This window comes from Chaetodon trifascialis, chromosome 8 (assembly GCF_039877785.1).
Source record: "Chaetodon trifascialis isolate fChaTrf1 chromosome 8, fChaTrf1.hap1, whole genome shotgun sequence".
Classification (NCBI taxonomy): Eukaryota; Metazoa; Chordata; class Actinopteri; order Chaetodontiformes; family Chaetodontidae; genus Chaetodon; species Chaetodon trifascialis.
Genome location: NC_092063.1, coordinates 26100251 through 26116155, shown reverse-complemented (window position 1 = coordinate 26116155; position 15905 = coordinate 26100251). Strand labels below are relative to the sequence as shown.

The 15905-nt window shown below is 41.6% G+C and overlaps 1 protein-coding gene across 2 annotated transcripts in view; it reads right to left on the bottom strand.

The window, feature by feature from the left end:
- prkcz (protein kinase C, zeta) overlaps positions 1-15905 on the bottom strand; it is a 144578-nt gene that overhangs the window by 85191 nt on the left and 43482 nt on the right. The window lies entirely within an intron of this gene.

Sequence of the window (15905 nt, the reverse complement as noted above, 5' to 3'; positions counted from 1 at the left end):
TGATTAAAAATTCCATCATAAAAACTTTGATTATTTTCAGACAGGCTCACCCAGAGCTCTTTCTTTCCCAGCCAAACACCGTCTTGAACACATTTATGTCTATCCTTGCCCGGCAGTGTTGCAACACCAAGGAGGTTATGCAAACATTTTCTGCATTCCTTCACAGTGAGGGTGGAAGGCTATTCTCTAGGCTCAACCCATGGCTTTATCAAAGCAACCTTCAAGACATTTTTACCTTATCAGCACAGGCAGGAGCAGGCTCTGTAGCACAGCCACTCATTCACTCTGAATCAAGACTGTGGCTGTGAGCGTAGTGTAGTGTATAAGAAATCACAAGTTGACTGATTTTAAAGAGCTTCTCCACTGAGAGTGACTGGAAAAGAAGTTTACACATTCCCTTTATTCTGTGTGGTTATTGGCACCCACTTAAGGTAGTTGTACTTTCTGCTAACTACATTCAAACTTAATATTTTAGTTGCACTGCATTCAAAATATTAGGCTCCTCATATTTTTTCTAAAGAGAATCTGTAGGCTTTTACTGTACATAACTCTAAACAATGGTATTACTACCACAGGGCACTACAACTTGTTCTCCTAATTCTGAACCCTTGAACCCTTTCCCCCCTTCAGTACCAGACATCTAATTCAATTCAGTTCAGAGCAAGTCTATTTGTACCTGCAGGGATCTATGCAGACACGCCATTTCTGCCTTACTATATTTTCTACATCCTTCAGTACTACATTTTCACTTTGTCTTTTTTTTGTAACTAAACATTTTGCTCAATCTTCAATGCATTTATTTTCCTTATATTCCATGCTATCTTGTTATAGTTGGCTGCCAAATTATTTGACATGATTTATTTCTCACAGCAACCCAAGGCTTGAACTACAGCTGAGGTCCAACTGTAAATGACTACAAACCCTGATCATACCATTCAGTATGACATACAGGTCATGTTTAAGCCTGGTGACAGTCACTACTCACAGGGCTAGTCTGTGAACTACTGTAGCTGGTGAGCTAACTGTAACACACAAGATGGCAGTAAACATACCAGCACTAGTCTAAATAGCTTTTCAATTTAGCTGGCTGCTAGCTCTGTCATTAACCCCACAATAAGTTCACCCAGTTTATTCAAAAGACAGACTGTTGTACCTGTACCACAGACTCCTGTCTCATAACTGTCTGTAGACCATTTATGCAGTTTTCACTCCAACACAGCCAGATTATTTTTCACACAGATATTATAACAGCATCCTCCACTTTTAATTCTCCAGGTCAGTTTGTTTTCTACAGATTTCCATCAAAGTGAAACTTGACACAAAAGACTTCCACAGGTTTGTCTGTGAAGCACTGAAACGAATTAAACAAAGGTCCTCTAAATCCACAATTTGAACATTAGCTGATTGCAATGCATATTTTCTCCATGCACTCAGATGGGAGTTATGGGTGGTTTTGTAGTAGTAATAATAATAATCATAATAATAATAATAATAATAATAATAATAATAATAATAATAACAACAATAGTACATTTTATTTGTATAGCACTTTAAAAGGTACTCAAAGGCTCTTTAGATGCTAATGTCAAAAGCAAACCAACTGTACACGTAAACCACTATATGAATACCTTGAATCACTGAAACCAGACACCATAACTGGATATCAGATATTCACTGTGTAGCTTGTGCTGAAATGTGACAATGGTGCTATCACCTTCACGCTCTGCCAGCTGAGCTGCATACAGACTATAATGTAGTAATGTTTGGCTAAATATAAATGACCTGACTAAATTTTAGCTTTCCTGCTCATAATAAAAAGTGTTTCAGCCCCGTTGTCTATGATAGTCTTAACCTAGTCTATCTGATGCTGTATTATGTAAGATTGCAGGGCTTTGTGCAAAATGCTGTGACTTCAAAATGTCAAAGACTACAAAGACTAACAAGGTGACCTGGTCAGGCATGACGTGCACTGAGCACAGGAATACAGACTAAATGTGAGAAGATGGCTAAAAAGAAAACAGTGATGAGATAGAGAAAGCATAGTGTGGTTGAGCAGAAAAGAGACTGACAGATGAGGGGGTTGCAATATAAGAAAGAGGGCAGGATTGGATAAAGGGGGAAAGCCGGGTGAAGGCTTCTGAAATGAGGCCAACAGCTCTGCTGCAGACAGTTAGCAGGACTCAAACACGAGTCGGCTTGATTTAGCTCGCCACGTAGCCTTGCCAAGGCTAGCTTCAGCGACACTATTGTTGTACGGCTTGTTTGTGCCAGCTGAAGTGGTTGCCCAGTGGGAGCATTATGCAAGGGACCAGCCTTTTGTGGATTAGCCTTCTGAACAGATGTGCTCCAGGCTAACGCTATTCACTGCAGAGGTTCAATGGTAGGATATGGCAACCACTCCAAATCCAGTCACACAACAGAATGAGGTCAGCAGCAGAGGCAGAAAAGAGACTAGTGGCTTGTGCTGAATACAACACTTCAAAGTCATTTTATGGCAGTAATAAACACTGCATTATTTCTTGCTGTAATCATGCTGCTACAGTAGTTATGAGGAGTGTCAGTATGCTCATTTGTCTGGCAAGTAGTCGAAGATAAAGCAGTAACCAAAGATGGTTATCAAATACTTTACTTTTTAGTTGTAGGTGGAAAACTATATATATAAGTGTAAGTGGATAAAATAAGTATAAAAAAGTGTAAGGCACCAAAAATTGGCACTGAGATTGATAGTCTTGTTTACTTATTCTTAATTATAATATTATAATAAATTTTAATTATAATCATATAATATTGACTGATGAAACCAGTCTACCAGTGCTCAGCTGCCGTTCCTCCAATGGCCACTAAAGTTAGCTCAATGAAAACAGTGAATAATAGAATATAACCTTGTTTTTCCCACAGAAATAGGAACCCAATACATAAATTTCTCATATATATACATATAGTCGTCATATTTTGTATATGATTGTTGAGTGATTTTTTTGTTGATCTATCCTGTATACAGGAAATCTATTGCATGTCTGTCCATCTTTGGGGAGGGAAACCTCCTCTGTTGCTCTTCCAGTTTCTGGTTTCTTTCATTTTTTTCCTTATTTCCTTATCCAAATCAAGTGTGTAAGGAAAGTGGTTGTCATATTGTGTATAAATTGTAAAGAAAGTCAAGGCAAACTGATTTGTGATATTGGGCAATATAAATAAACTGCCTTGACTTAATGGGAGTTTCCCCAAGATTCATTTTATAAATCCTGACAAAAGTCCTTAGAAACACAAATGCCTGGTAAGATGGAGCAGGAAGGTAAACTGATTTGCTAAAGGACACATTGACAGGGATGGACATTGGCTTGCCAAATAATTGCCACTTTATTCATTCACACTGTCACTGTGTTCATGTTTGACTATTTCTGTTTGAGATGCGGTTCATCTGTTTTATATTGCCCTTACCAATCAGAAGGGAGTGACATATCCATTAGCCATGATGTCATTTTGAACTGTAGTAGTAGCGGTTCATAGGGACAGTTAACTTGTCAATTGTTATTTCTTGAATTCAACTTGCAACAACCTTACAGTTGTGTGCATTGCCATTATTTGTGTGGCAAATTTGCTGGTGCTATTTTCATGGATGTAGCCATATTTCTGGTCTGGCATTGGAAAATAACATCCCCACTCATAGTCCTGCTAACAAAGCTCTGATTGTTCAACTGTTGCTCCCACTGGGGGAAACAGCAGTAACCAAGCATCCTAGTCCTATTTGAATTGCTGAAAATACTGGTGACATTGAAGTCTGAAAGCATGCTAATCATTGACTGTTATGATTCAAGCTATAAACCCACAATATCAACAATTACTTTACATCACAGTATTCATCATATAGTTGCTTCCACAGTTTTACAGCTTTGGTTCCTCTCAGCAAAAGCTAGCAGCTTAACTTGGTGGTAAATGACCATTTGGCTGTTTACGGCGATACTAATCAGCCATTTCAAAAGTAGTGTAACAGCCAGCAGAGAGTTTTGTGTGTCTTTCTTGGTATTGAATTATCTAATTCTCATGTTTGTGAAGGTTAGCGCTTCGCCCTGATCAGGTCCCTTTGGAGTGGAAACATGACCACCTTCCTAACAACGCCTCAGCAAGTCAGACCAATTTTAGTAGGTAACATGTTCCCTCTCACCCTTCATCTCTGAGTCACTCTCCTTGTTTTGAGGAAAAAAAAAAACACCTCTTTCAATTTTGCATCAACCGTTCGACACACTGTAATCCCATAAGCTCTTCTGCATGGGCAACCCCATCAAATGTGTCAGTAAAAAAAAGCCTATGATATAAATGAACTGCAATCCATAAAGCTCTAGTTCTCAAAACTCCTTCATTTCTTTCTTGTGGATTTGGGAGAAAGGGATTGGTCGGAGGGAGACAGTTTCAGTCATCAGTTCTTAGGAAAAACATTTCTTCATCTGAAGGGTGATATGACCCAAATTCATGTCAGATAAGACAACTGCTATGTTACTTAAAGGTTTAGTTCCAACCCAGTTAGTAAAAATAAGCAGAGAGGAAAACCTTGACTGCAAAAAGACTGTTGACTTTTTGAGGCTGGGCTTTTCCAGAAACCAAGGTTGCTCTCAACTACAAGTTGATGCCCGCATTTTCTGTTAATCCTCTCATAATGGTATCTAATATATGATCCAAAAGAACATGCAATATGATTATGATATCATGTTGATCAGACAGGCATTAGTAAACTATAAAAAAAATCTGAAGCAGTGGAAGTTTGCATTTTTGCATTCTGCCTTTGAAGAGCAACAATACAATACTTAGAAATGTCCAGGAGTGTTATTTGTCCTGGAAACTGGAGGAACACAGTCTGGCATCTCCTCGTTCAGCGACTGCCTATCATGTCCTCTGAGCACAAAGTAATGTTTTCACTGCACACAGCACAAAACTGCAAGAACAGGTAGTTGGGGAGCTAATAGGGTTTCTCATGAATACTCATCATCCAACAATTATTTACGCAGGTGCTGACATTTAAGGATTTCAATATTCACTAAGGCATCTGCCTCAACTGTGGTTTGGAGCAAACAGTTTTACAGTTACAGTTTTTAAGTCACTGTGGAAAAATTACAGACTTACAGACACTGGGGCATTTCCAGAAACTACCAAAATAAGTAATAAATAAATAATAATAACTAAGGATAAGTTGTATGACGCTTGAGGAGAGGACAACCATTTCTGCCAATTTTTTTAGAGGTCAACAGGGAAATCCAAAGCTGACCCTGAGAGCCACATCTAGCTCATTGCTATAGCTTGACCACCTGCACATTTACTAAATGGCTGAGTCTAATCCCCTCTCATCAATGCCCATTCGCAGCCATGTTCCCAAAGAGAGCACTGATGATGACGCTGTACACTACTGGCCCAGGCCAAAATAAGCCTACAAAGTTACCTCGTGGCTGGCAGATGAAACTGGGCATCTACTGGCTACAGACAAATGCATTTTTCTCAGGCATTGTTGGAGACAACCAGAATTAAAAGGAGAGTGAATATTGGCCTTACATTTGTCAGGTGGACACAAACACCATTTCAAATGACTGCTAACTCTGTGTCTGCTTAATGTTTAAGTAGGCAGCTGTTTGCTAAGACAGTAGGAGTAACACCCCTACAAGGTGGTGGTATGATGCTGATTGTGCATCTGCCAGCTTGTTTTGATTGTTTTGTCCACGAGCAGCCAAAATCTGTCTTTGATAGACTGTCATAGGATCATCACTGACTTATGCATTCAGCTATAGCAAACATGTTATACTGTGTAGCTCACCAACACACAACTGAGAAACAGCACATAATGTGTTGCCAAGCAACAGCAAGATGCCTCTCATAGCAATAAATCAGTGAAATTTAACTCAGCACTGCAGAGGGAAGCAGTATCATGGCATTCCTTGCTTGCACCATGTTGAGTGTTGAGTGCTTTAGTGTTTTAAAAAAAAAAAACACTATGCTACATCCCATGAAGACATCCCATGCCTTCTGGTAATAACTCATCTTTGGGATGGGCCCACTTTCTGGCTTTACAAAACAGAACTTAATACTCCCTTACAGACATCCTACAAATGGTTGAAATTGGCTCGCACTTCTCTCATTCCCATTCACTACGTAAGGACACTGTAGTGGACATGGGCATTCACTGACCCTCTTTTTAGCTTGTTAGACTTTATGTTGGAGGAGAATGCTGACAGGGAGAGACAGGAAGAACTAGACTGAGACTTGATGAACTAGACTCGGAGTCATAGGCCTGTTAGATGGGGGAAATCCAGGAGATAAAAAAGTTATAGAGCTCAGAGGATGAGGTGGCACCTGAGAAGACACTGCATGATGTCTCTGTACTGTATCCATACAGGGCAAAGAGGCACATTTGCTTTGATTTGGCAGCCAATATTTGAGAACTGAGAGTTCTGCCAGCCATTTGTGGTGATGATGTAATGTGTGAGGCACAGGGCTTTTTATGCATTCCTCCTTGTGTTAATGTCAATCAAAGTATCATTATTTTCAATGAACATAACAAAAGATCCTGATGAAGGCTGCAATGATCATAACAACCCATAATATTAATACAATACATGGGCCAGAATGACCAACATGCACATTGTTTTAGTATTCTTAGAGGCTTACCAGGAGTGGGACAAAAATCATAAGTTCTTCCGAGGGGTGGCACGAGAGGAGAGGCCATGGGTCAGTTAAGATTGAAAGGATTTGTCTCATTGGGAGCCTGATTGTCCAAAGCAATGTTCATTTTCATCTGGCTGTTAAATTATGTGAAACTTTGTTTCAAAAGATGACATTTTGTCCTGAGGGTACTGTCAGAGGAGAGTTTACACAATGACTAAACCAGAATTATTCATCTCTCAGAGAGAGTTTCTTGTCATCCTCCCTTTGCAACATGATTCTATGATTGATTACAATGAACCACACGGCATGATTGATTACTCATTATCGTCTGCTTTGCTGTATCAGATCATGACACATCTCTTCTCGTAGTCAGTGTAGTTACAAGATGACACCATATGTGGCTGCTCTTAGTGATGTAGTAATTCTGCTCATTTTCTTGTAATTTTAATGTCATCAAACCTCTTCCATAACGCCAATGTTATTTCAACTTTTACATTCTACTTTCACTTTTAGCTGTGCCGTCAGTCATAGTACTGTAAGTACATCAACACATCCATCCATCCATCCATCCATTTTCTATGCCGCTTATCCCTTTCGGGGTCGCGGGGGATAAGCCAGAGCCTATCTCGGCTGTCAACGGGCGAGAGGCAGGGTACACCCCGGACCGGTCGCCAGCCGATCGCAGGGCATATACACACACCATTCACACTCACACTCACACCTAGGGGCAATTTAGAGTCACCAATCAACCTAATGAGCATGTTTTTGGTCTGTGGGAGGAAGCCGGAGTGCCCGGAGAGAAGCCACGCATGCACGGGAAACAACATGCAAACTTCTTGCTGTGAGACACGCACACTACCTGCTGCGCCACCGTGCAGCCCTACATCAACACAGTCCAGTATAATTAATATGATACGATAAAAAACAAAAAAAAAAAGGTCAAGTCACCAAAATCATTAACAGTAATCCTTTGGGTGATATGAATATGCAAACAAATCCTATGGCAATCTGTCTTATTATTGTGGAGATGCTATGGACCAAGTATTGGATGGACAGACAGATACTGCCTTTGACCCTGCTTTGAAAGAAAACATTTGCTAGGTAGTTTTTTATTCAGAAAATTACTCTTCTGCTCTTGTACTCCAGAGTGTTTTGGAGCCACTAGATCTCATGTATGACCCTGCAGGCATATCAGCAAACACTCTGCCAATCAACAGTCTTCCTTGACCGTTTAGTGCAGAGGCTCTTCAGTATCAGTCTAGCTAAGCCCAGACCTAGAAAATCTCTTATCTGCCATGCATCCACAGGCCTACATCTCAACCTTCCAATCTTGTGCATTTATTCAAATTAGAAAGGGGATTTAGGGTGGCAGGGTTATGTGGATGTGGTATTGAGGGCTGTGATGTCACCTGCCAAGTATTAAGTAATTTACAAGATGGCTTGTTTATGGTCTTTTTAAATAGAATCCACAAAGACCTGCCTACCCCCACTGAAGATTACACGGAAATGTCAGTTTGCTGTTTCTTTTACATCTCCAACTGAAATCAATTAGGCTCAGGTGCCTGTCATTGCAGCCTTCCCTGGAGAGAGATTCCCCACTCTTGAAGATGAGAACATTATAATAGCAAACAGAGGCAATAATATGAAATGGCCAAGCCAAAGCTGTGTAACTAAAACCTTGATGTGTCAGAAATATAAGAGAGATTCCTCACAACAGCGTAATTTTTTCATGAACAGGAACTCATCTTTCATCGAATCACTGGCCTACACAGTACATACAGCTCACTAAGACCATGTAATGAGAAATCAATTTGATGGTTTGTTGAAGCTGACAGCTCAGAACAATCACTCCTGGGAAATCAGGGATTCCTTGGTAGGCAGAGACCAAGGATGATGTCCTGCTGCTGGGGGCTGGGGTTGGCTTTGATGGCTCATACAATCTATCACATTATGTAATCAGTGTAGAAACCGGACAAAAAGACAAAATAAGAGTTGTGAACTAGAAACATAGAGATTGCAATTTGAAAACCAAGAGAATAGCAGTTTTTACAGATAGTTTCTTGATTATGCCATGGTATGTACTTATGTGGTCCGATAAGCACCACTGTCTCCAAGTTAGACAGCATATTATCTATAGCAATGACACAGCACTGAAAAGAAGTCACATAATGGTCTGATGCTTGTACACAGTGTCAAACATTCACCCTGTGATCCAATAAATCAGGATGCTAACATTCTTTGTTGAGCTGGCTCAACAACAACATCCCATTCTGTTTCCAACAATCCAGATAAGCTCTCACCATTGTTATGAAAAACTACCTCAAGCACACCATTAAATTATTTATTTTATTTGGTGACTTAATAAAAATATAGTACTGTATTGTGAGTATTGTGAGCAGTGGTTAAAAACACAGTATGTCCATTTATTTAGAGTTGCATCATTCTAATATTAAAAATGGATCAATTGGCTACAGTATGTGTAATGTGAAAGGTATAACTCATAGTGACAAACTCATTTCCCCACAGCTATGTGTTAGGCTTTTGCCAAAAGGATTTGTTTGGACCCAAGGATGCAGACCCAGACACAGGACTCACTTGAACAAAGATTTATTAACAATAATGAACAACAGAAAGCACACTCATGTGAGTGGAAAATAACTATACTAAGGGCACACTCAAAAGGAGTGGAGATGAACAAAGGGAGCTCTGACAAAGCGGGTTTGAGGCAAAGTACACGCTGAAGCGGCAGGTGGGCACTGCAACAAAGGAGCACACACTAGGAGGACAGGTAAGTAGGATCCTAACACTATGTAAAGGTTTTCAGACTGTTTTAGCTCATTGTTTTGGTTTTACAGCCCACAAACTCTCCTCTTATTAGTGCTGTTTCAACAAGCAGCACACAGCTGTTCTCAATGAAAAAGCTCTGATAAACCCACTCTACACCACCTACCCAACACCAACCTGCAGACAGCCAAGGTTAGAGACTAGCTGGTGAACATAATGGAGCATTTAGCAAGTGATGAGCCAAATGTTTTTCTCATGAGTTGGTAGAGAAGTGAGAGACTGAATATTGGGTTTACATTCATCACCTTACAGTGAATTCATATGTCAGGGTAAGTGTATATACTATAAAGCCACTCAGAATAAAATCTTAGTTAAATGTGAGTGTACTGATACTGTTAGGATCCTACCTTCCTGTCTCTCCTTTTGTGTCTCCTCTCCTTTTCCCTATGTGTGTGTCTGTCTGTCACCCCTGTTCCCGCGGCTGGGCATCCCTGTACCTGCAGCTGGCTCCACCTCCAGGTGCTCACCTGGAGCACACTTCCTGATTGTTTGCAGTACTTAAAGAAGTTGCAGTCTTCTCCCAGTCGCCGGATTATTCTCTCTCTCGTCCTCCCATGAGTGTGTTTGGTCATCTGGTTGTGAGTACTACGTCTCTTGTTCCTTCTCATTTTTCAGAGAAAGTGTTTTGTTTTCAGTCGTCTACATTCCGGCCACTTATTGTGTGCTGTGTTTTTTCTTTCAGTGTCTCCTGCTGCTTCCACGCGTGCCTCATACCCGCTTCGTCGGAGCTCCTTTTGTTTTCCTCCGCTCAGTTTGAGTGCGTCTTCGTTTCTTGTTTTTCCACTCCTTTTGAGTGCGCCTTTTGTTTGTTTCCCTATCCGCTCGGTGAGCGTGTTTTGTGTTTTCGTTTTGTTAATAAATTTATTCTTGATTCTTTTAAGTCCTGTCTCTGGGTCTGCATTACTGGGTCCAGTTTATTATTGGCTCTCCAGCCTAACAGATACAAATGTTTCTCTTCCAATACTGAGTCTAACACACAGACTCAGGGTGATTCCTGATCCAATACTGGTGTTCCCTTGTCCCCAAATATGAAAAATGTTGAACTACTTTCATGCATAAATTAAACCATAAAGAAAGCAAATATGTGTTTTTTCACTCACACTTGTAGAAGCAGTTTGGTTCAGCTGTACACTAAAGAAAACAAAAATCTTATCACCAAGCACTAATATTAGAATATTAATTTTACAAAAAGTGAAGATGGTGGATTATTTTTAGGTCTGCCAATGTGCATGCCTCCACATGAAAACCAACACAATACGGTCCCATCAGATTTGGCACATTAAATGGAGAATGAGTGGGATTGGAGGGAAAGCCCTAGAGACTGAAAGCTCACTGCAGAAATTTAGCCCCGAAAGCAGGTGTCAGGGCTGGTGCATCATAATCAAAGCCAGATGACATCACTGTGTGTACACGCCTCGTGCTCTGCTGTGGCTTCATCTGATTTATCACTGAGGCAAGTCACACACGTGAACACACTGTAGTCACCAGAATCAGATTCATCTGTGTGGAAATTGGATCACCCAATAGTGATGTGTTGGTCGCGAACGAAACGGCTCATAGAGCCGCTCTTTGAAGTGAACGACCGGAGCAGGCTCCTGCCTGGGACTTTTTTTCGTGACTTTTTTTCCGTTCAAGCCGCATGTGATTGGTCAACTACATGATGTGTGGTGGCTTCAGTGTGTAGGCACTGAGCAGGAGGGGGAGGGGCGGGGGTTACAGACAGAGCGCACGCGCACGAACACACACAGACACACACACAGAAAGAGACGCAACAGACAAAATGCTGGAAAGGTGAGAAAATGAGTGACGCAGGAAATGCAGTAAAATTAATTAATTAATTTAAGCAAAAAAGAAATCTGAGGAGCCACTTTGGAGCTGAAAGAGCCAGCTCTTTTATGAGAGCCAAGCCTAAGAACTGGCTCTCTTAAAAGAGCCGGAATTCCCATCACCCAAGCCATTATGGCTTTGGTGGAAAGTCAACTGAGTGATATACCATAAAAGAAGTGATAACAGTGTGCAGGAGACTGGGAGCCTGTATTGTCAGGGCTTATGGGGAGGTGCTCAGTATCTGTCAATAATTAAAACTTTGACAACCAGCAACAAATGGGTTGCACTTTGAAGCCAGTGACTACAATGCCAGATGTACAGAAATGTGAAGATCCTTACTGCAGAGCACTCCATCCCTTCCTCAATGAGGATCTGAAAACCTGCACGTGGATCTCAGAAGCACAGCAAAAAGTCATTAGAATTCCTTCTTTACATAAGCAGACACAGGAATAAGCTCAGTCAATGGAAACATCACAGCAATGACAGCGGTGTGACCATGTGGAACATTTTCAATTTAGTAACCCTCTTCAGTTCTGTTAATCATTATTTTCTACAATGCAAAAGATGGTCTGCAAGTCGTAGAAGGCACAGATGAGGATGGCTTACAACAGTGTCTATTTTTTCTGTTACTGTGGATTTAAAGTAAAAAAAATCAAAATAAATAATTAAGTACTAAACACTTTAGTGTGTTTGACTGAAGTGAAATGTGTAAAAAAAATATCCTTGCACAGGAGGTGCAAGCTTTTATCAGACACACTTTCACAGACACACATCTGCCCCAGAAGACTCTCAGACTATGTCAGTGACATATACAAGGTAAGAGCTACAGCCATTGAAGGTACTTCACTACTATCGAGATTTGTGCCAACAGTGTGTGGTGTTTGTGGCATAAGGTAATGGACAAAGGCTATTCATCATCAGAACATCATCAAAAGCTGTTCCACAACAGTGAGGTATGCTTGCGTAATGTTGTTCAGCAGGCAACACCGACACCTCCATTACTAACTCTAAAAACATCAATAACAACACATCAAAATTTCAAATTATACTATATTGACTTGAGAATGTTTTCTAAGCAGAATCCTTATGTTCAGTAAAAACATATATATGAGAAAATGTGCTATTGCTCTCCTTCTGCTTACAGCTAATACAGAAATTCACAACAGTTATTTCTTCAGAAGAGGATGATCTTGGTGTGAGTTTTTGCTTGTTGTATGTTTCAGTGAAAAAGCCCATTAAAAGGCAGCTTTTAATCAGACATATAGTCTTAACACAAACCCACTGCTGAGAGTGCCTCTGTCATCCACAATGCATCATTCTGGTCTGGTATAGAAACCACAGTGTGTTAAAGGCAGAACAATGGCGCTCTGCTGTGCCACAGCCAACACTCCACTAACAAGGCTACCATTTACAGCTTTTCAGCTATGCTAGCTCTGTGCTGAAAGCTATGCTGCTGAAGAAACAGACCTAGCCAATTCCAGATGACTTCACAAAAAACATACACAGCCTCTGCAGAATAGGTGTGACCAGTGTGGGCTTTTTAAGGCTGCTATTGATATTTTTATAGATGCTAAATCCATGATGCCAAGGTCACCATATCTTTTCTCATTTTACAAAGAAATTGTGTCAGATCATTCCTATTCAAGATGTGTCTACATGTTTAATGTCCTTAACACTCCAGACATGAGCTCCAGATAGTTAATGCAGCAGATCAATTATATCAAATGACATCAGTTATCTGCAAATCAAATACATCCTGGCAGTGCTGGTAGCTTCCGCATTTGGATCAATGCTAGAAAGCTTCCCAGCTGCTTGGTTATCAGGAGCCGTGAAAACATGTGGGTGTGCTGCAGTGCAGCAGGGAGGCCTGACACATTACAAAACCGCTGTTGCTATTTCTGAAACTAGAGATGCTTAGTCAAGAGAGGTGTTGAGTTTTATGGGTGTGGAGCCTGGATGCATGTCCAGCTGCTCTCACTAGAGGTAAGCACAAATGACATCTGACATATGACATTCTCACTGCCTCTAAATGAGCAGCTCATTAGCCATCGACAATGCAAGGTGAGGGAAAAAATGTGTGACATATCTGCTAAATTCTGAAAGGTAGCTGGTGCTGACACAGTATATCACAGGACATGGAAGTTAGATCTCTTACAGTTTACCAGATTTTGTTTTCCCTAAATCAGATGATGTCAAATAAAGGAAAAACTAGTCAGATCTGTGTGCTTAATCTCAGAACAGCTCTGGTTTCTAATTATTTCGAAGGCTAGTTACGTGGACATGATTTTACTCTAATGTTATCGGGAGATACCAGAGTCATATTTTGCAACACACAATTAAGTCACAAGTCTCAGCTATGAAGTCTGGACTCAAGTCCCAACTGATGATACACAAATGTCAAGTCAAGTCATCATTTAAAGCAACTTCAAAAATCTGAAAGATGAAAGACCTGGTCACACCAGCATTTAAAATGGCAGCATGTCACAGCATATTCAATTCACCCCAATGGAACTATTCCAATAAGTGAATTACCTGGTGTGAAGTAAATGTGTGAAAAGTTCTTACTAACTGTCTTGCACCATTCCCTTTTATTTAACCTCCACAGTTGGAGTAAAAATCTTTCCATAAAAGAAGAATTGTTTGCAGACAATTATGAGGCAGGAGTCGATTGTACAAGAACATCTTTGGAATACAGCCCAGTTGGCTAGGATGTTAGCGGCTAGCTCGACACTGATTCACCAGCTAGCTCTGCGAGTATAGTTACTATTTCAAGAGCCAGATATTTCAACAAAAGCCTGTGGACTAATGTCACTGTTCCACTTTCTGGTGAGAGCAGATCATACAATTAGCATAAATCAGTGGTTCTAAAAGTGGAGGGCGGACCCCCTTGGGGTGGCACAGAGCGACTGCAAGGGGGGCATGGATGACTGGGGAAAAAAATAGGGATTGAAACTAAGTTGAATAAATTATGATTCATGTAGGGAAAATAAACAAACAAGACATTGTTGATGCTATCATGCTGACATTTATTTCACTAAAAATCAACTTGGATCCTGTTTATTGGTTGCTTCACCCATCAATGTTACTATTTATATGTTGAAGTTTTATGAACAGCTTTGCTAAAGCAATACTCCTGTTAATTCCAGCATGTTAGAGCCATTACTCTACACTTGATACTGAAACAGGAAACTGTTCCTGTTAAAATCTGCACAGACTGTGACACTAAGCTTGCAATGTATTTTACCATGACTGCCAATTTCTTGTTTAAGTGTTGCTCAGAAGTATATAGTACATAGTAGTAAGTCAGAAGTATCTTTGTGTCTTTTTGCCCTTTCTGGTGTCAGGTTGAACCCCTGTACAGCGATCTGTTATCCATGTACAAATCATTATAGTTTTTTTTTTTTTTCAAACCCTTCATACAAAATAACATCCATTTGTAAAGAAGACTTTCTACAACCTGAATGCATGAAAGACTTGAAGCATGAAAAAAACTGATTGTTGATCTCAGCCATCTGACTGCACTGAAGTGTTACGGCCCTTTCAGACACAATGAAATTTGAGGTGCACTCGCCACCAGTTTAAATAAGCTGAACTTTGGGCACAAGCTCGCCAGACAGCATGCTGCCTGGTGCAAGCCATCCATCCATCCATCCATTATCTTCCGCTTATCCGGGGCCGGGTTGCGGGGGGAGCAGTCTGAGCAGGGACGCCCAGACTTCCCTCTCCCCGGACACTTCCTCCAACTCTTCCGGGGGGATCCCGAGGCGTTCCCAGGCCAGCCGAGTGACGTAGTCACCCCAGCGTGTCCTGGGTCTTCCCCGGGGCCTCCTCCCGGTGGGACATGCCTGGAACACCTCCCTAGGGAGGCGTCCAGGGGGCATCCGATAGAGATGCCCGAGCCACCTCAGCTGACTCCTCTCGATGCGGAGGAGCAGCGACTCTACTCTGAGCTCCTCCCAGGTGACAGAGCTCCTCACCCTATCTCTAAGGGAGCGCTCCGCCACCCTGCGGAGGAAACTCATTTCAGCCGCTTGTATCCGGGACCTCGTTCTTTCGGTCATGACCCAAAGTTCATGACCATAGGTGAGGGTAGGAACGTAGATTGACCGGTAAATCGAGAGCTTCGCCTTTCGGCTCAGCTCCTTCTTTACCACGACAGACCGATACAGCGACCGCATTACTGCGGCCGCTGCACCGATCCGCCTGTCAATCTCACGTTCCATCCTTCCCTCACTCGTGAACAGGATCCCAAGATACTTAAACTCCTCCACTTGAGGCAGGAACTCTCCTCCAACCTGAAGGGAGCAAGCCACCTTTTTCCGGTCGAGAACCATGGCCTCGGACTTGGAGGTGCTAACTCTCATCCCAGCTGCTTCACACTCGGCTGCGAACCGCCCCAGCGCATGCTGAAGGTCCTGGCTCGAGGAAGCCAACAAGACAACATCATCCGCGAAAAGCAGAGACGAAATCTGCCGGCCCCCGAACTGAACCCCCTCCGGCCCCTGGCTGCGCCTAGAAATCCTGTCCATAAAAATGATGAACAGAACCGGTGACATAGGGCAGCCCTGCCGGAGTCCAACATGCACTGG